We start from the raw sequence: 20231 nt of genomic DNA on the forward strand, positions 1-20231 counted from the left end.
CCTTATAGCGTGCTAGAACCGACTCCAAGTTCTTCATACAATTATCATAGGACGACCCAAAGACTGAAAAATCATCCATGAACACCTCCACGAATTTCTCCACCATGTCAGTGAAGATGGCCATCATACACCTTTGAAAAGTCACTGGTGCATGCATAACCCGAATGACATCCTTTTAAAGGCGAAGGTACCATAGGGGCAAGTAAATGTAGTCTTTTCCTAATCTTATGGTGTTATCACTATCTGGTTGTAACCGGAGTAACCATTAAGAAAGCAATAATATTCATGCCCAGCTAGCCTGTCCAACATTTGATCAATGAAAGGAAGAGGGAAGTGGTCCTTGCGCGTAGCCTTATTGAGTTTCCTGTAATCATTGCAAACCCTCCAACCCGTCACCGTTCTGGTAGGTATATATTCATTTTGCTCGTTTGCCACAACTGTCATGCCTCCCTTTTTTGGCACGCACTGCACAGGACTCACCCAATTGCTGTCAGAAATAGGAAATATGATACCGGCGTCTAGCCACTTGATAATATTCTTTTTTACTACCTCCTTCATAATAGGATTCAATCGTCTCTACTGCTCCACACTTGGTCTGCGTCCATCCTCCAGGAATATTTTATGCATGAAAAATGATGGACTAATTCCCTTGATATCGGCAATAGTCCAACCAATGGCCTCTTTGTGTTCCCTCAGAACCCACAACAACTTGTCCTCTTGCACATGTGATAATGAATATGAGATGATCACAGGTAAGGATTCAGAAACACCTAAGTAAGCGTATCGCAGATGAGAAGGAAAAGGCTTGAGCTCTAATTTTGGAGCCTCATCAATCGATGTCTTAGGTGGTGTCAATGTCAATGGCCTGTCGATTTCCTCAAATCTCCTCAACCCGTTGACATACTGGCATGTCATGTTCAAAACTTGTACAATTGCTTCTACCAGATCATCCTCCTCTTATTCTTCGTCAATTAAAGCTCTTCCTAGAGGATCTTCAGACACCAAGTATGGTGTTGTGCCTACCAATTCATTGTCCACAATTATGATCATGGCCAAATCTTCATAGTGTGTTGGAAATTTAAGTGCTCGATATACATTAAAGACCTCCACTTTGTCACCCACTCTCATGGTTATTTGTCCTTTAAATACATCAATAATTGCGCGTCCTGTGGCTAGAAATGGTCATCCCAAAATAAATGGGACTTACTGATCAGGCTCGTAATCAAGGATGACAAAATCAGCTGGGAATATGAATGTGCCCACTTGAACCAGTACACCTTCAATGATGCCCTCGAGGATGGCTAATGATCTATCTGGCAATTGCAATGCCATCGTAGTCAGTCGAGGATATCCCAACCCAAGTTGTTGAAACACGAACAACGACATTATGTTTATGCTCGCCCCAAGATCACACAATGCTCGCCCAACCACATGTTTCCCAATTGAAAATTTTAAATTGTGAAGCTTCTTGGGTCCTTCAATTTAGGAGGCATCTTATTCTGAATTCTGGAACTTCACTCCTCAGTGAGTGCTACAATCTCAAACTCAGTTAGTTTGCGCTTGTTTGCCACAATTTCCTTGATGTACTTTTCATACTTCGACACTTCTTGCAAATTGTCCACCAATGGGATGTTAATCTGCACATGTTTCAAAATATCAAGGAACTTCTTGTACGCTGCATTATCTTTCACTTTATGAAATCTCTGAGGGAATGGAGGTTGTGGATTCGCAATGATTGGTTGTGGTTGCTTTTCCAGGCCTCTTCAATTGGCTTCTCTGACTCCTTTGCAGTTTCCGATTCGACTTCTCTGGTAGACTGTTTTTCACTAAACGTCACTTGCTTTCTCTTTTTCGATGGTACTTCTTGCAATTCTCTCCCATTACTCAATGACACAGCATTAATAGGGTCCTTAGGATTTGCCTCAGTGTCGATAGGTAATGCTCCCGCTGGTCTGGTGTTCTAGGCACTAGCAAGTTGCCCTATTTGTCGCTCTAAATTTCGAATAGCAGTAGCTTGATTCTGATTATCAACCATAATCTTCTTGAGCATCTCTTCAATATTACTCATCATATTTGTGGACTGATCTTCTTGTTGTGTGCGAAACTGCTGATATTGACCTTGTGGTTTAAACTGATTCTAAGCACCCTGATTTCCACCCTGGAGAAATTTGGGTGGTTCCTCCAATTTGGATTATAAGTATTACCATATTGATTATGATTAGCTTGACCTCTATTAGCATTATCCACAAAGTAAACTGACTCTGGATTTGCTGGACAGGCATCACTGGTATGGCCCTCGCCGCAGACTTCGCAGAACACCTGAACCTGCTCTACTGGTTGAACCTGTTGCATTGGTGGGAACTGTTGCTAGTTTTGAATCACATTCATCGTGCTGATTTGATTTGATAAAGATGCTACCTGTGCAGATAGTGCTGATACAACATCCAATTCAAGTACCCCGATAACTCTATGGGCTGTGTGTCTACCTGCTTCCCCGTGCCAATCTGGGTTGCTTTTGGAAAACTTGTTCAACAACACATAGATTTCATCAACGTTCTTTTCCAATACTTGACCACTAGCTGTTGCATCTACCACTATTTTTGTTTCAGGGTGAAGACCTTCAATAAAAGTGTGAGCCAGCACCTCGTTGGTTTTGTTATGGTGTGAGAAGTCTCTTAGTATCCCCTTGAATCACTCCCAGGATGCAAAAAGTGATTCACCTTCTCTCTGTTTGAATGCTACTATCTCACTTCTTATCTTTGCGGTTTTACTAGAAGGAAAGAACCTAGCCAAGAATTTGCAAGCCAAATCATTCCTCGATGCAATAGAGTTAGCTGGCTTAGACTTCAACCATATCCTGGCCTCTCCCAACAGAGAAAAAGAAAACAATGTGAGCCTGACATAATCGGATGTGACCCCTTTAGTGATATAAGTATCAATAATCTCCAGAAAATTTAGAAAATGTTATTGGGGATCCTCGTGTGGCAGTCCTATGAACTGTCCATTTGCATGAAGTAGCTAGATCATGCTCTGCTTAAGATCTAAATGCCTAGTGATCCTCGGTTTAACGATACTTGAGGTGACATTAGCAATGCTGGGCATTGCCACCTCTTGTACTACCAATGGGTGTTCTTCCGCCATTTCCATAGGAAGTTGAATGAGTGCTTGTAGATTATTTGCTTCTCGAGCTTCTCTCAACCTTCTACAAAGTGCTCTCTCAAGTTCTGGGTCAAAATCCTGTAGTCTATCCCGGCTTCTAACCCGTAGTATTCAAGCAAAGTACCTGAGATCAAACACCCATCCAAAAAGAAGATTAAAAACTAAACTCGATGAGTAGTAAAAGCTTAATGTAGTAAAATAATTAATTTTTAAGTCCCCAGCAATGACGCCAAAAACTTGTTGTCCTAAATTTCACACTCAAATATACGCGGTCAATCAAATAATAAAGAGTGAGTAGAGTATCGTTTCCACGAGGACTTGTGATTAATTATCAACTAAATCAAGCGAATTCTAATTTATCGAGTCAAAAATAATTTCAAGGTGGTTTTTGTTTGATTAGTTCTAATAATTATAATTGCAAGTAAAATAAAAACTAATGAACTAGCACACTTAGCACGAAGGGTTTTAATTCACTGAGAAATAATATTCTAGGGTTATGGCTGGCTAACAATCCTGTTGAATTCTTCAATCGATTCAACTTATTAATTTATCTGGGTTATTAACCTGCAAGGGCAATAATACTCGTAGAAATTTGACAATTTCTACTCGCCTATTCAATTTATTCTAAACCCTATATTTCTACGAGATTATAGATAAAAAGAATGCATTAATGATTTCTTGCACAACTGGCTAAGCACGGCAAATAGGTATATTTCTATCCGTATTCGCAAATCCATTCCCCAATGACTAGGTTCAAGATCGCGCTCTATTCAATCCTATTGCAATCAATAATTACCTCTTTTAAGTTCAACTCAAGATTCATATATAGTATTTCACTGTTAGCTAGGCAGTAAAATAATTAAACTTAGGATATGAATAAACAACCCCATCTGATAAATTAACTCGTCAAATCAATCTTCGAATATCAACATTCATGTAAAACCATAACCCAGAACGAATGAGTTCAGCCACCCATAGTCATGGTAGCAATCTTAAATAATTCTCAAGAATACATACAAATCAATAAAAGAAGAAAAAAGTAGGAACTCAAGACGAATTCCGTGATTTCTAAACTCTGTGATAGCTTTTCTCCGCTTCCAATTATGTTAGATGACCTAAAAGAGGCGTTTTTGCTTATATATTGCGTACAAAAGTCATGGGCCAAAGTTTTACTTTTCCTATTTCGAATCAGCTTCAGGGATTGATGCTGGGGTGGATGCTTCGCGTCCACCTCAGCTTGAACTTCTCAGCATCGGATGCTGGGGTGGATGCTTCGCGTCCACCCTCTGTTCTGTCAACTTTGCTGCGCCCAGGTGCGGATGCTAAGGCATCTGCCTTCTCCCGACTTCACTGCCAAGGATGAACCAAATACCCTTTTTTCCTAGGTTAGGATGCGACGCATCTACCCTCTTCTCCTATAGTTGGGGCACCTTTTCTTCATATTTTTGCACTCCAAACATCGTAAATCATCACACACAACTTAATTAGTCATAAAACCAATAATTAACACATGTTGGTTATTTTAAAGATCAAATAGTACCAAAAAGTGATTAAAATATGAGTAAAGTAACATTAAAATATATAAAAATATGCCTAACATAACAAATATTGCATTAAAAAGTACACATGATAAAAATGACATATCATACAAAAGAAAGTCAAAAACAATTAAGAACTCGGGTATCATGGATCCATCTTTGTCTAGCATGGCATTCGCATGGTTACTATGTGTTTCATGTTGTATAACATGTAACCTGTCTTATTTATCAATATGTTAATCACACTTTTGATGAACGGTCACATATAATTATTTTTTAGGTGATTTAATAGCGTAAACAGAAGTTAAACTCTGTAGCATGACATTCACATGGTTTCGAATAACGTCCCAAGCCATACCAATATGCTGATAACCAGTGAGAGTTGCACCAATTGCTAAATGGACTCTAAGAGCTTGGCATTGTACTTTCTCACTTGGTCTTTAATCAACAATTTTAAGCTTTTTATGCATTGCCAATGGTGAAAAACACACCATAGAGAATCTTCCAGGGGCCATAATTTCGAACCTTTCATCCATAGCTACAACTCCTTCAAATTGTTTATCCATTTGGATATAGATCCTTATGAAATTAGGTTGGCTACACCATGAATTCTTAAGACAAGCCATAACTTGAATGATCTAAACCTTCGACTTAAAGCAATTTTCCAGTCTTTGATATCAATACCTGTTGGTATAGGCAGATCCGCCTATTTTTAATATTAAGCCGATTATGAGACATTGATACAGTTGAGGAAATGGGAGTCTGCTAAACTACTCAGTTTTGTTTCTCCTATTCTTTAGAGACATATTGAGCAGATTCAAATTTTTCCAGTGGCACTGATGACCAGTGTTTCTGGAACCTTAATGCTAATGGAGAATTTTCTTGTTCCTCTGCAAGAAAGTACTTCTTCAGGCAAAAGAGACAAAAAAATGACACCTGCACTAGTTTGTGGTGTAGAGGAATTATTTTTAAGGTATCCTTTCTCAATTGGAGGATATTGAAAAATGAAACTTCCACTAAATGACAATCTATCAAGATTTGTGTTTGACCCAAAATTTAGATTCGGGTTCAACCAATTAGACTTAAATAAAGCAGAATCAATCTTAGCTAATATTAATATCCAAAAGACAAGATAACTGATTTTGTAGTAGATAATATATATATTTGACCGGATGACAATAAATGTGGACAACAGTAACTATATTCAATGGCCCAAAAGGCGGAATATAGCATTAAATAATAAAAAGCAATGAATGACATTTAAGTAAATAAGAAAATGCGAGTTACCCGAAAAGGGGTGAGAATTGTGGATATTCCTTCTGACAATGATGAATGATTTGAATATTCAAGTAGTTCTTGGATCAAGTGAAAAAGTTATGCAATAATCTTAGTAAAAAGGTATTTCTCGTGTGCTTGCAATAAAGTGAAATTCTCTCTATAAAGTCAATGTGTTTTCTTATAAGTGAATATCTTATGTCCCCTATCCTTGTGTCTCTTTCTATTTATAGGGAACATTTACCTAGAATACCCTAATAGTACAGGTATAGAGAATATCCACTAGAATATTCTCCTATGATGTCTTATACTAAAACTAGCTGTTATTCACTCTTTTTACTATGAGTGCTCGACCTCGACCCTGATCTTTGCTGACTCATCGATCTCGATATTTGTTGACACTTCGACCTTAGTCTTCAATAGCTTTATCGGCCCCGCCCTTCACTTCTTAAGAGATCACTTCGACATTGGGCATGCTTTTATCGAAGTCGTACTAGCAACACGTGGCAGTCTGCGAGTGCCTCTTTAATTTTAACATAGTTTGATCATGTCAAGGGTAATTTTTGACCCATACAATTAGTCCTACCGTTTATTGAGGTCGTCCTCGCAGGTGAGTTCAATGAGCAGATAATGTCATTCGTGTTCGAGCTTATCGAGTAGGCTGCTAAAGTCATAGTCGTCATGGCGAACAGACAACGTGGCCCTCTGTGGGCCACATATTTCAAATACTTCAGGTTTCCCGGGTAATTTGTTGGAGTTACCTTGTCCAAGGGTTAGAGTGATGTCATGACATCATGCTTCATTATGATGCATATTCCCGATGCGTTGCTTCTATTTGTGCGTGACCCTTGATTAGATTAGCCATTTCGATTACGGTGCCAATTATGACGAGCCATTTTCGCGTTTAGTGCCATGATTTATATAAATAGAAGTTCTTGGACCTTAATTTGAAGTTTGGTTCTTCTAACGTTTTGGAGCACCAACCTTCTTCTCTGCATTTTTCTTCTATGAACCTCCTTTCCTTGTTTTATTGCACTACATTATTTTCCATTCTCTCCCATTTGTTATTCTTCTTCATCACCTTGAATCATGTCAAACTTAATCTCAGATGCTGGTGAAGGGAGTCGCGTTGCTCCCTTGGCAGTTGTGTTTCACTCTCATAGGGAGAGTGTTTTTGCCATTGCTAAGGATGGAAGCTTTCCCGTCGGTGGAGGAAATAATCCCCCGTAACGACCACGTTAGGTTTGATCTTACCCGATCACCGGACACTGCACCCAGGATTTTCCTATCGACGATGACGTTCAAAGAATTGGCAAAATTCATAGTCAAGCTCGGACTTCCAAATCACGTCGAATTGATCCCGGCCGAAGGGGACGTGGTGTAGGTTCATCGCCCTGGATATTGCGCTCTATACGCCTACTCCTTCCTCATCGGTTATTTGTTCCCCCTTCTTCTGTTGGTGGAAGAATTTTGTCGTCACTATGATGTTTGTACTGCTCAGCATGTGCCATTCGTCTGCAAGATTATTAGAATGCTGACTAAATTTGCCGAGCTGGCCGGGGTCGAACTGGCGTTGCAATATTTGGTGCATCTATTCACCGCTAGCTTTTATAGGGGAACGATGCTGAACCTTCACCACCGTGGAGGCAAATGCTTAGTGGTGACGACCGACGATAAGGCCAGTCGTCAGTTCTGGCTCAACTTCTTCTGCGTCAGAACTGAGGACGTTGTGGCTAATGTCAATGGCTTTCCTGAGGCTTGGAACTACACACGTAAGTGCCTTGTTTCTATTTTCATTCTTTTACTTGCTCGGAATTAGTTAAAGGATTTTCCTTTTCTTGCAACTAACAACCAACCTCCCCTTTTAGTCACGTGCATTTCCGATTGGGTCGAGCAAATCCTCCCCCATGTAGTAGGAATCCGCGACAGGACGAGCTTCTTCAAGAAGTTCAAACTGGCTCTTCCTTCGACATGTAACTTCTTCTCTTTGGCTGTGGTCGTTTTACTTCCCGTTGTATGTCGATTCATTTTACTAACTTGACGTTTTGTTTCTTTCCCAGACATGGGTTCTTCTTGGAGGAGTCGGGTACCGGTGACCTCTTTTCATAGGAAGGGTGCTGTGCCTTTGGCTTTTTCCCCTGTTGCGACTACTGCACCTTCCGTACCGGCCCCTACCTTGGCTACCGCATTCCAAGAGCTTGTCTCCGCTCCGTCTGCTGCTTCTGCGCCTCAACTCTTTTTGCTGGTTGATGAGGACGATAATGTCTCCCCTGATGATAGTGGTCTAATGACCCATAAGAGGAGAGCCGTAGACATGAGAGGAGAAAGGCCAATAGCCGTTGACTTAGAGGAGGGTTCACAGTATATTGTGATGCCTCCAGAGTTGGTCTCGGTTGTGTTCTGATGCAAAATGGAAAAGTTATTGCTTATGCTTCCAGCCAGTTAAAGAATCATGAAAACAACTAGTCCACACACGACTTGGAGCTTGCAGCAGTGGTGTTTGTATTAAAGATATGGTGACGCTACCTTTATGGCGAGCATTCTGAAGTGTTTACAGATCACAAAAGCCTCCAGTACATTTTCAAGCAGAAAGAATTAAATTTGAGACAGGGAAGGTGGCTCGAACTATTGAAGGATTATGCCATCAATATCCTTTATCACCCGGGAAAAGCTAATGTGGTAGAAGATGCACTTAGTAGGAAGTCAATGGGTGTCTTGGCCCATCTTGCAGTACAAAGGTGAACTTTGTGTCGATAAATTTAAAAACTGGCAAATGATGGAATTAGATTGGATGAGACCGAAGAAGGAGGTATAACTGCTTATGCCTTAGTGCAATCCTCTCTAGTTGCACATGTTAAGGCTAAGCAAGACGAAGATTCGTACTTAGTGAAGTTAAAAAAAGGAGTTAGAAACAAAGAAATCACTGCTTTCACTCTAGGAAGTGATGGAGTTTTGAAGTTGAATGATCGGTTATGTGTGCCTAATGTAGATGGGCTTAGGAAGGCCATAATGGAAGAAGCTCACAGTTCGAGGTACTCTATCCACCCAGGTGCTACCAAAATATATCTGGACTTGAAAGAGTTGTATTGATGGAAAGGCATGAAGAAGCAAATAGCAGATCATGTGGCCAAATGTTTGAATTGCCAGCAAGTCAAAGCCGAGCATCAGAGTCCTGGTGGCCTAGCTCAAGATATAGAGATACCACAGTGGAAATGGGAGATGATTAATATGGATTTCGTAGTAGGTCTGCCTCGCACATACCGTAAGCATGATTTAATTTGGGTTATTATAGACCGACTGATAAAGTCCGCGCATTTCCTACCAGTAAAGACGACAGATTTTGCAGAGCAGTATGCACAATTGTACATCAAAGAAATAGTCCGATTGCATGGTACTCTAGTTTTAATCATATCTGATAGAGGCCCTCAGTTCACGGTGCATTTTTGGCAGGCATTTCAGAAACGATTAGGTACCAAGGTCAATTTGAGCACCGCTTTCCATCCATAGACCGATAGTCAGGCAGAAAGGACCATTCAAACACTCGAAGATATGCTGCGAGCATGTGTTATAGATTTTGGAGGTAATTGGGATGATCACTTGCTACTTATAGAATTTTCTTACAATAATATTTATCAAGCCAGCATTGGTATGGCTCCTTATGAAGCGTTATATGGGCGAAGATATAGGTCTCCATTCGGTTGGTTTGAACTAGTAAAGGTGTCGTTGATTGGTCCAGAGTTTGTTTGTGAGGCCTTAGAGAAAGTCAAGCTAATCAGAGAAAGACTAAAAACGGCTCAGAGTCGTCAAAAGTCCTATTCTGACAAGAGGCATCATGACTTAGAGTTCATGGTTGGTGACAAGGTATTTTTGAAAGTTTCACCAATGAAAGGAGTTATGAGGTTTGGTAAGAAAGGAAAACTTAGTCCTAGATTTATCGGACCTTATGAGATTATAGAAAAGAAGGGAAACGTGGCTTATGAGCTAGCATTGCCCGTTGAGTTGTCCTCTGTTCATCCCGTCTTTCATGTGTCTATGCTTAGAAAGTACATTCATGATGAGTCGCATATAATACGTGCCGATACCATCGAAATTAAAGAAGGCTTGACTTATGAAGAGGTACCTATATAAATCCTCGATAGGCAAGTAAGAAAGTTGAGAACAAAAGATATAGCATCGGTAAAAGTTTTGTGGAGTAATCATAACTCAAAAGAGGCTACGTGGGAGGTCGAGGAAGATATGAAGAAGAAGTATCCTTATTTATTTGATGAACAAGGTATGTGAACCTAGGTTTGGCTTGACATTTATATTTCATTTATTAAATACAAGTTAGCAAGTATTTATGTCCTTACTAGATTATACTTAGTTGTTGAAGTAATTTAGTTTCTGTCAGAGTATATTTAGTTATTAAATAATTTAGTACAATGCCAGAGTACATTTAATTCATTAAAGTGATTTACTTTTTCTAAATCACTTTAGATTCTTGTTAGTTATTGTGGTACCTCCTTGCCAGAGTATAAGTAATTAATTTATGAGCTGTGTATGGTGCCTATGAATGGCCTGATATGGTATATTAGGTTGTTGTTGGTGTAGTTGTGGTATTGGTGACAGGGATAATTTTTGGATAGTCCAATTTACAGGGGAGACTCTGCCAAAATATTTGAAAATTTAGGGAGTTAGCCAAAATTTTGAGTCCATTGGGAAAGTGAGTAGTGCTAAGAAAACTTAATAAGTTCAAGTGAGTCAACATTAGAGGACGAATATTTTTAAGGAGGGAAGATTGTAACACTCCTCAAATCTATAAAAGTTTCAAGACACGCTCAACATAGAATTTAATTTTTTCTAATCTTAAATTATACTTCTATTACAGATTTAAACCCCTGTGATTGATTTTTGAGTTACTTCTCTATTTATAAATAATTGAATATATAATTAAGGAAATATTAATAATTTTAATATTATTAATTATTAAAAGTAGTATAATTAAATACTAGTTAAGTCAAAAAAAGAAAAAGTAAGACACTTAAAATTGGGCCTAAAGCCCATAGAGTAGTCTGTACGTAAGGGCAAGGAAAAAGGCTTAAATGCCTTGGACGAAAAGGGGACAAGGGATTGGGTTTCAAAGAATACAAAGCAACAAATTCAATAATTAGACTTTTAAGGACAGAAACAGAGGCAACAAGTTCCGGTGACTATTCACGCAAACAACGAAAGTTTTAGGCTTCATTACAAATAACTAGTTCTTGAACGCAGATATATAAAATTTTCTATTTCCAATTATCCTACAGTATAAGAATTAGATAGTTAATCCCCTTCTTTCTCTGTATCAATAGTAGATTCCATGTTTAGGTGTGAAACTTTGAAATTAATTAAAATGCACTGGTTATTGTAGAATCGATTGTTTGACAGGTATAAATTTGAATGGGGCCTACGTATTGGCTCGAGGAGTTTTGAGGTGAGTTGATATAACCCTTTACTAAAGTGGGTTAACTCACAAAAGCACGCATACAAGGTGTTCGATGAATTGCTTAAAAGAGTTAATATGTACTTAATCGGAGCGAGTGAGTACTTATTAACTTAGAACTGTTCTAGCTAAAGTTTAGATGATTTATTATGATATATGTCCACAAAAGTTTCAGATTGTTATGTTATTCTTATATTCCATTTTCATGTTGAAAATTCATGAAAAAGCAAGAATCTTTAGAAATACTTTTAAATATTTATTTCATTCTTATGCCATGCTTTACATTTAAGGATACAAATATGAGTATGTATAGGATGTTTCAGAAAAGATTTAGACTTGAAAATTCACAAGGAGAAGTATTAGAAAGAAAAGATTTTTGGGAGTATCCTCTATTTTGAGAAGGGGTCATCGTCAAGGCCGAGGGTCCTGACCAAGGTGTTGACTTCCTGAAACTACTTGTGCTAGAGCATGGAGCACACGAGCCGAGGGTCTCGTTGCTTAGAAATTACTTAGCCAGGCTAAGGTCTGATACATGAGCACTGAGAACCATGAAGCGAGTGGCACCTCGTAGATTGGGCCTATTCGATCAAGTTGGGATCGGACCACTGCCGATCACACGGTGACTAAGACAGAAATATATGTGCCTCGTTTTACACCACAAGTTCAAAAGACTTCTCTCTTTTCTTAAACTCCATGCCCAGTTAAATGGGTTCACATAAATTGAAACGGAGGGAGTACTATGCAATTATTTTAGAATTGTTCTTAGAAGCTTTATGTTTTCCATGCATTCAAAATCTTTATTTGTAATGTATATTCTATTAAAGTTTCGTCCCTTGTTGTTGAGACTCACTGAGTACAATGGATGGTACTAACATTCTCTTTTGGGAACCTACGTTGGTCTGCGGTACAATGCAAGAACCGGTTTTGCAGGCGAGCAGGTTACAAGTTAGGACTTCCCTCACTTTTAGTGCTATTGGTGAGCTCCCCTTTTGTTGGTGGAGTACTCCGTTGAGTCGTTATTATTTAGCTATTTCTTTGTTTACTTAGAGAACTGGCCAGGAAATCTCATGTCCTAAGCAGTGTATCAGTTTATCAGTAGAGGCTTCATAGACATAGTCGATGGGCTAAGATTCAGATAGTTTTTTAATAATAACTTACCAGTATTTCTGTCGTTACTACGAATAAAGTTTTGGAGTTAGTTTATTCTAGATATTTAAATTAATTAAAATTATTTGGTTCAAGTATTGCTTTATTGCATATAAAGTTTAAGTTATAATAGATTTGATAAGCGCATATGGTTCGCTCGGTGAAGTTTATTGACCGGGTGTCGGTCACGGCTTGTTCAGAAAATGGGTCGTGACAGATGTAGTCCTTTTTGCTGGAGTCACTGGGGTCTAATTGAACGGGGTCGAGGTACTCTATAGTTGGGTCAGCGGCTTCGACCGTTTTCGGGTCCATGATGACATCCCTAGTCTATTCTTGCATCGACCTCGACCCTGTTGATTGCTATGCCTCTTTTTCCTTGTCTTTCTTCTATTGGGTTGTCATGCTATCTAAGGCAATGCGGTAGCACTCCCGGTATGTGCGTTGTTCTCCCCGTATGCTGAATATCCCCCAAGGTGTTGGGAACTTGATCACTTTATAGGTTGGAGGGGATGGCTCTCATGGGATGTATCCATGGTCGTCCTACTATGGCATTATATGCAGTGTCCTGGTCCATGATATGGAACATTGTCTTTAGCGTTATGCCGCCAGCCAAGACGGGGAGTGTAATTTCACCCGATGTCTATTCAACTGCATTATTAAAACTGGTTAGTGTGATGTAGCATGACACTATCTTGTCTTCGAGTCTCCTCTGGGCGAGGACTCGGGGATGGATAATGCACACTCTACTCCCATCGTCTACCACGATACATTTGGCATCAATATCTAAAATTCATAAGGTAATGACGAGAGCATCACTATGAGGGAAAGTCAAAACGTCGGCATCTGACTCATCAAAGATGATAATTTCTTTGAGTTCGTCATACCTTTCGTGGGTGATAGATCTTTTGAGATTGTGAGTGGCACTGAATTTAACGTTGTTGATGGAGGCATCATCACTGCCGCCGATGATCATGTTGATGGTATGAGCTGGTGACGGCGGCTTCGGCGGGCCTTGGCGTTCATGACCTTTGGCGAAGTTGTTCCTCCCCTTGCCGCTAAGCAACTCTTTGAGGTGTTCTTGCTGCAACATGTTCACAACCTCTTGCCTGAGGGTGATGCAGTCTTCAATCTTGTGTCCGTATTCCTGGTGGAATTCGAAAAGGGCGTCGGATCTTCTGGTGCTTTGGTCGGACCTCATCTTTGGCGGCCACTTCACCTTCGTTCCGAGTTTCTCCAGGGCATTGACTATTTCTATAGGCGACATACAAAAGTTATGAGCAGATAACAAGGAGGCATACCTCTCTCATTTCGGTGAGTCCCCGTCCTCGGCCTAGATGGGCCATCATCATAGCGGAAGGAAGACGGGGCGGGGCCCCTGATATATGGCTGACGTCGTTCCCTGTTTGGCCGTGAGATCGGGTGATCGCTCCTTATGTTATATCTTTTTTCTTTCCTACTCGACTTGTACCGAGAGGAGCCATTGAGTTGGTCCGTTTAGGTCGTCATCATCTGCTCGGACTTCGGCACAATAAGCATTATAGATTTCATCCCAAGTGGCTGGAGGGCATTTCATCAACCGACTCAACAATTTTCTAGTCGCTCTTGAACCCTCTCTACTCAACCCGTTCTAAAAGGCTGTGACTACCATCCCTTCAGACACGTTTGGTAGGGTTATCCTTACTATGTTGAATCGGGCGAGGAAGTCCTCCAGTCCCTCTCCTAAGGTAAGGGTTTCACCAAATTTCTTCAGCAAAATAGAGGACACTTGTTCCTTGATGAGGTCATTGCCTTTCACGGCGGTGATGTAATGAGTCACGTGATCTTCGGGGCCAGTTGTTCCGTCATATATCCTGAGATATGAAGGCATTTTAAAGGTCTTTGGTATGGTATGTGGGGCTACTTCCTCGCTATAAGACTGCTCTATGAATCTGTCGGTGTCCTCTTTGGCGTAGCTTAGGGGCGCCCGGTATCTTGTTGACTAGTTCTTGGTGTTCTTTTATTTGATCTCTGAGTGTTTTGTTTTCATTCTCCATTTCTTCCATCCTCTTTAGAACAACGACGAGGATGCTGTCACCTGCATTGTTAGTAACATTGTGAGTTATACCTCGTGTTGAAGGGTCTGGTTGGTCGCCCTGCTCGTCTGCTCGTTGCACTGTGCATGCTTCTATGGTCATGTATGGAGCAGGTTTATTGAGCACGCTTACTAATGTGTCGGTCAACCACGCTTCGAGGAGAATTTTATTAGCTGATGGCATTCCTTCTCCTGTGGACGTGGAGGCCATTTTCCATTTGATTTTGTTTTGCTTCAATGGAGGGAGGCGACCTCTCTCGCCCAGGGGAGGCAGTGGGTGTCACGTCATCACCTAGAGTTTCATAGCTCTTGTTGATAGCATTCATGAGATTGCCAGGGAAGTCACCTATCGCTTTAGTCCTATCTCCTTGGTTACCTACCATGTACGTTTCCTTATGTGCAGAGAAAGAGAAAAACCTTGTGGTTTGTTAGGTTAGCAACTCACGTGAGTTGTAGATCTAAAGGAAACTAAAAGATTAGCTAAGAAGTCCCTACAGACGGTGCCAAACTGTTTGACCCAAAATTTAGATCCGGGTCCAACCAATTAATTTAAATAAAGTAGAGTCAATCTTAGCTAATATTAATATCCAAAAGACAAGATAACTGATTTTGTAGTAGATAATATGTATGTTTGACCGGATGATAATAAATGTGGACAACACTAACAATATTCAATGACCCAAAAGGCGAAAGATAATATTAAATAATAATAAATAGTAATGAATGACATTTAAGTAAATAAGAACATGCGAGTCACCCGAAAATGGGTGAGAATTGTGGATATTCCTTCTGACAATGATAAATGGTTGATGAGCCTTCGAATATTCAAGTAGTTCTTGGATCGAGTGGAAAAGTTATGCAAGAATCTTAGTAAAAAGGTATTTCTCATGTGCTTGCAATAAAGCCAGATTGTCTTTATAAAGTCAATGTATTTTCTTATAAGTGAATATCTTATGTCCCATATCCTTTTGTCTCTTTCTATTTGTAGGGAACATATACCTAGAATACCCTAATAGTACAGGTATAGAGAATATCCACTAGAATATTCTCCTCTGATGTCTTATCCTAAAACTAGCCGTTATTCACTCTTTTTACTATGAGTGCTCGACCACGACCCTGATCTTCGCTGACTCATCGATCTCGATATTTGTTGACAGTTCGACCTTAGTCTTCAATAGCTTTATCGGCCCCGCCCTTCACTTCTTAAGAGATTACTTTGACGTTGGGCATGCCTTTATCGAAGTCGTACTAGCAACACGTGACAGTCTGCGAGTGACCCAACCTAATTTTCACACCTCCTTCTCCAATTTTCACGCCTCCTTTTCCTCTCAATATCAAATCTGGGTTTCTTTGATGGAGGAGTGAGGCGAGGAACAAATATATTCAAGGCCTTAGCACTAGGCGCAAAAGATGTTATGGAAATCTTATTTGAAAGTTCTTACCTCAATTTTTCCAGTTTATTAAGTTTTAGATTTTCCCTTCCCTTGTAATCTAAAACAATATACATGCACATTGGTCGAGCTGTTGTGTATGGCCTGGCCTAGCTGTCCATACCTTATTTTTGTGTGGCCCACGCCAAAAGATGTTGAAGAAGAAGAAGGAAACATTAACACCCAGAAAAACCAAAACTTGGTTTCTACAATGAAGAAGATGATATTGAGGATTGTTGATATTTCCGGATTTATTGCTCAAAAACTTGCAATTGAATACAAAAATTTGAACAAGAAAGCAGGAAAAAAATTAGAAATTAACGGTGGAGAATGAAAAAAAGGTTTTGTTTTGAGCTGAAAAGTTTCTCTCAATTAGTATAAGAAGATATTAAAGCTTCAAAGCATTAGGATTTAAGAAATTAACAATAACAGAAAGTTTCGGGAGGAAAAAATAGCGAATTCCTCCATCATTGTCGGCGCCAGCGAGGAGGAACAAAAGCAATTAAGAACCGTAAACTCTAGCAGCTTCCATTGCTGCTGCTGTGTTTCAATTTCAGGTGAATAAGAAGGGAAGTTTCGGGATCTTATTACTGCGAAATGCGTACAGTTAAACCCAAAACCCCTTAAAATTTGATTAAGTCTTGAGGTAGCTAGGTTGGGCGAGTGCGGGGAAGGGTTCAGATGTTTTTTTTTAAATCAAAATGACACGTATTACTTTTTAATTGGTTTATTAGGCAAGTGTAATTCACGCATATGGTCTGCTGCACTAGGGTATTTGCTTGATATACTTAATAGTTACTTGAAGTGTCAAAATGGTAAAGGGGCCAGTTCAGGTGTTTAGTTGATCGTTAAAGACAACTTAAATGGGCGTTTTATGCATTTCGCCTTTAAAAAATGCTATGACTAAGGTTGAATCCATCAAATTTAAATAATTCAGTTGTTCCTGTTGGGAGTCACTGGGTTTGTTTTTTAAGTATTCAGGTGGTGTTGAAAAGGCCTTTGAGAGAGACACTACTAGAAATTCGGCCAAAACCGACCGACTTCGGTCGGTCAAAAAATCGATCTAAAAATCGACCGAAGTCGTTCGGTTTTCTAAAATATTTTATTTTTTATTTTTTTGCAAAACCGACCGACTTCGGTCGGTTGTTGTTTTGCGCAAAAATTCGGAAAACTATTTTAGCATCCTGCGAAATTTATTTATTAAGAAACCGATCGAAATCGGTCGGTTTTTAATATAAAATAAGTTAAAATTAATATTCAAAAAATCGATAGAAATCGGTCATTTATTTCAGTCGGTCATTTTAAAAAACCGACCGACTTCGGTCGGTAATTTTATATTCTTAATAAAACTGACCGAAATCGGTCGGTTATTTTCGCGCGAAAATGCAATTAAAGAATACAAATAAATTAAAAGAAAGTCATAAACTAAAATATACCAATAGTTTAGTAGTAGAATAGTATCCCGCCATAGTACAGACCCTGCTTCGAGTCCCAGACGGTGCATTTTTTAAGTGCATAATTAAAAATACCGACCGACTTCGGTCGTTTTTTTCTGCAAATTTTTCTTTTTGGGTCGTTTGTGAAAATTAATTTACCGACCGAAATCGGTCGGAAAATTACGACCGACTTCGGTCGCTACTTTTTATCGACCAACTTAATTTCGACGGATTAAAGTCGGTCGGAAATCAGTCATTTTTTCCAGTATTCCGACCGATTTCGGTCGATATTTCTGGACGGTTTTAGGCACTTTTCTAATAGTGAGAAGTTGGAATTTTCACTCAAAGGCAGAAACAATCAAGGTGGAAAATAACCATTTGTGTGCATTAAGACTGGAAAATTGCATTTTCAGCACCACCAAGAAAATGTGGAAATTCTTGCAAATCATGCACTTAAATTATAACTAGAGCTAACTGTACATCCATAAAAAAAGCAGAATTAGTAACCTAAAAATAAAATGGTATACCTGAAAGAGTTTGCATTGTCAACACCATCAAGAAAATGTTAAAATTCTGGGCAAATGCATGCAATTCGTGCATAGGCTGCATCAACATGTACCCAAATTCCATATTCTTTAGCAATTTCACAAAGTGGCTGCAATGGATCAACAACAGTTGTTGAAGTAGTTCCAATAGTTGCACACAAGAATAAGGGTATTAATTCAGCTTTTATATCTTCTTGAATTTCTCCATGTAGTCGTTCTTGGCATAGGGAAAACTCAGTAGCCTTTAATTTGTTGGTGGAATAGGTCGAAAATTTTCAAGTTTGATTCCAGAAATCTTAACAGCCTTTTGGAAAGAAAAATGGGTTTGATCAGATGATAGACTACTAGCTTGTCAATTTTGTTATCTCTTCCAGCTTTTTCCAATATTTGATCTCTAGCAGCAACAACAGTGCATAACATATATGTTAAGTATTGAGATTTTGATGATTAACAAAGTTTGTTCAGATGAAATGTTCTAAGAACTAGGTCCTCAGCGTAGCTGCTTAACCTCTCTAAGAACCAGCTCATCAGGGTTAAGGACCATCTCCTCAAGGATGATGATTGTGCGTCTTTGCAAGACAGTAACTTTATCTCAAAGTTACCTAGGTACGAGTTTGTTGGAAGAAGACTGCTAAACTTGATGAGGGTTGTTGCCCAAGAAGATATGCATGTATAAGTGAGAGACAAGAGTCCCAAGACTTGTGGAATCCTTGGAATAGGAGTCTTATCAAACGAGAAGCTGACTACGCATAGGACTCTTAGAAGATCTCGGAGTCCAGGGAATTTAAATACTATCCTTTTGGACTGCTGGGATCATCCTTTTACACATCAACTGAAGAACTACATTTTTCTACACTCAAGTTGATACCAGTGTTGTGTTCTTCTTGAGTCAGTCTAGTGAATGTGTTTTAGGAAATCGAGTTGTAATCAAAGTGTCACAAATAATTATTGAGTTGTAGTGAGTGTTGTTTTTACAAATTAGAGTAACTTGTAAATCAAATAGTTGAAATAGGAGTACTGGAGAGTATTGAGTTACAATTTTATAATCAATACATTTGGCTCATTATTTTAGTGAAGTTGAAGTTGAAAATCCTACGTAGTAGGTCATGGTTTTTGCACCTTTTGAGCCGGTTGATTTTCCACGTAAAGTTTGTTTTGTTTACTTTACTGCTTATTTTACTTCACGTTTAAGGAGTAAGGTAAAAAATCAAGTTCTTTAGTAATCCATAAAAGAACTCAAACTAACAATTGGTATCAGAGCGGGTTCTCTCACACACGGCTAACACCTAGAGAGATCTTGGAAGCAAAATGAGTGCTCCACCTGGAATTAATGAAGGACAATCAACTACAAGGCCACCCATGTTCAATAAAAAATATTACAGTTGGTAAAAAGTAAGAATGGAAGATTTCTTGACAGCTAAAGACTATGAACTATGGACCATAGTGAACTAAGGTCCATTAACTCTTAAACAAAATGCGCAATATGAAACTGTTCCTAGGGACCCCTTTGAATTTGTGGTAGCAGATTTCAGAATGATGGAGAAGAATGCAAAGGCTAAGAAAATTCTTATTTGTGGGCTTGGTCCTGATGAGTACAACCGAATATCTGCTTGCTCCAAGGCAAAAGAGATCGGGGATGCACTCCAAACTGCTCATGAAGGAACAAACCAAGTGAAGAGATCAAGGATAAAATTACTTCTGAGAAACTATGAACTTTTCTCTATGAAGGAGTCTGAGCCCATCCATGAGATGATAACTAGGTTTACCATAATAACTAATGAACTGATGTCACTTAGGAAGGTGTTTCACCTCAGAAGAGTTGGTTAGCAAAGTTCTAAGGATCCTTCCAACTTCAAGGGAATCAAAAGTCATAACTATTCAAGAAGCCAAGGAGCTGGATAAAATCTCACTTGATGAGTTGGTTGGAAACTTAAAGACTCATGAAATGAGAAAGATAGAACTGCGCAAGGAAGAACCAAAGAGGGATAAGACGTTGGTCATTAAGGTGTCTGAGGAAGATGAATCTGACAGTGATGATCCTGACCTAGCAATGTTTTCTAAGTTTAAGAAGTTCATGAAGAACTCCAAAAATGCATCTAACAGAGACCATCGGTAAGCCTAAGCAGATCGACAAAGCTACTTATGATGGGCGCTACAAGTGTAGCAAGCT

General features: G+C 39.3%; 1 pseudogene; it reads right to left on the bottom strand.

The window, feature by feature from the left end:
* Positions 1-1514: 1514 nt before the first annotated feature.
* Positions 1515-18481, bottom strand: LOC142169563 (phenylacetaldehyde synthase-like; annotated as a pseudogene).
* Between the last annotated feature and the right edge of the window lie 1750 nt (positions 18482-20231).

Source organism: Nicotiana tabacum, chromosome 15 (genome assembly GCF_000715075.1).
Source record: "Nicotiana tabacum cultivar K326 chromosome 15, ASM71507v2, whole genome shotgun sequence".
Taxonomy (NCBI): Eukaryota; Viridiplantae; Streptophyta; class Magnoliopsida; order Solanales; family Solanaceae; genus Nicotiana; species Nicotiana tabacum.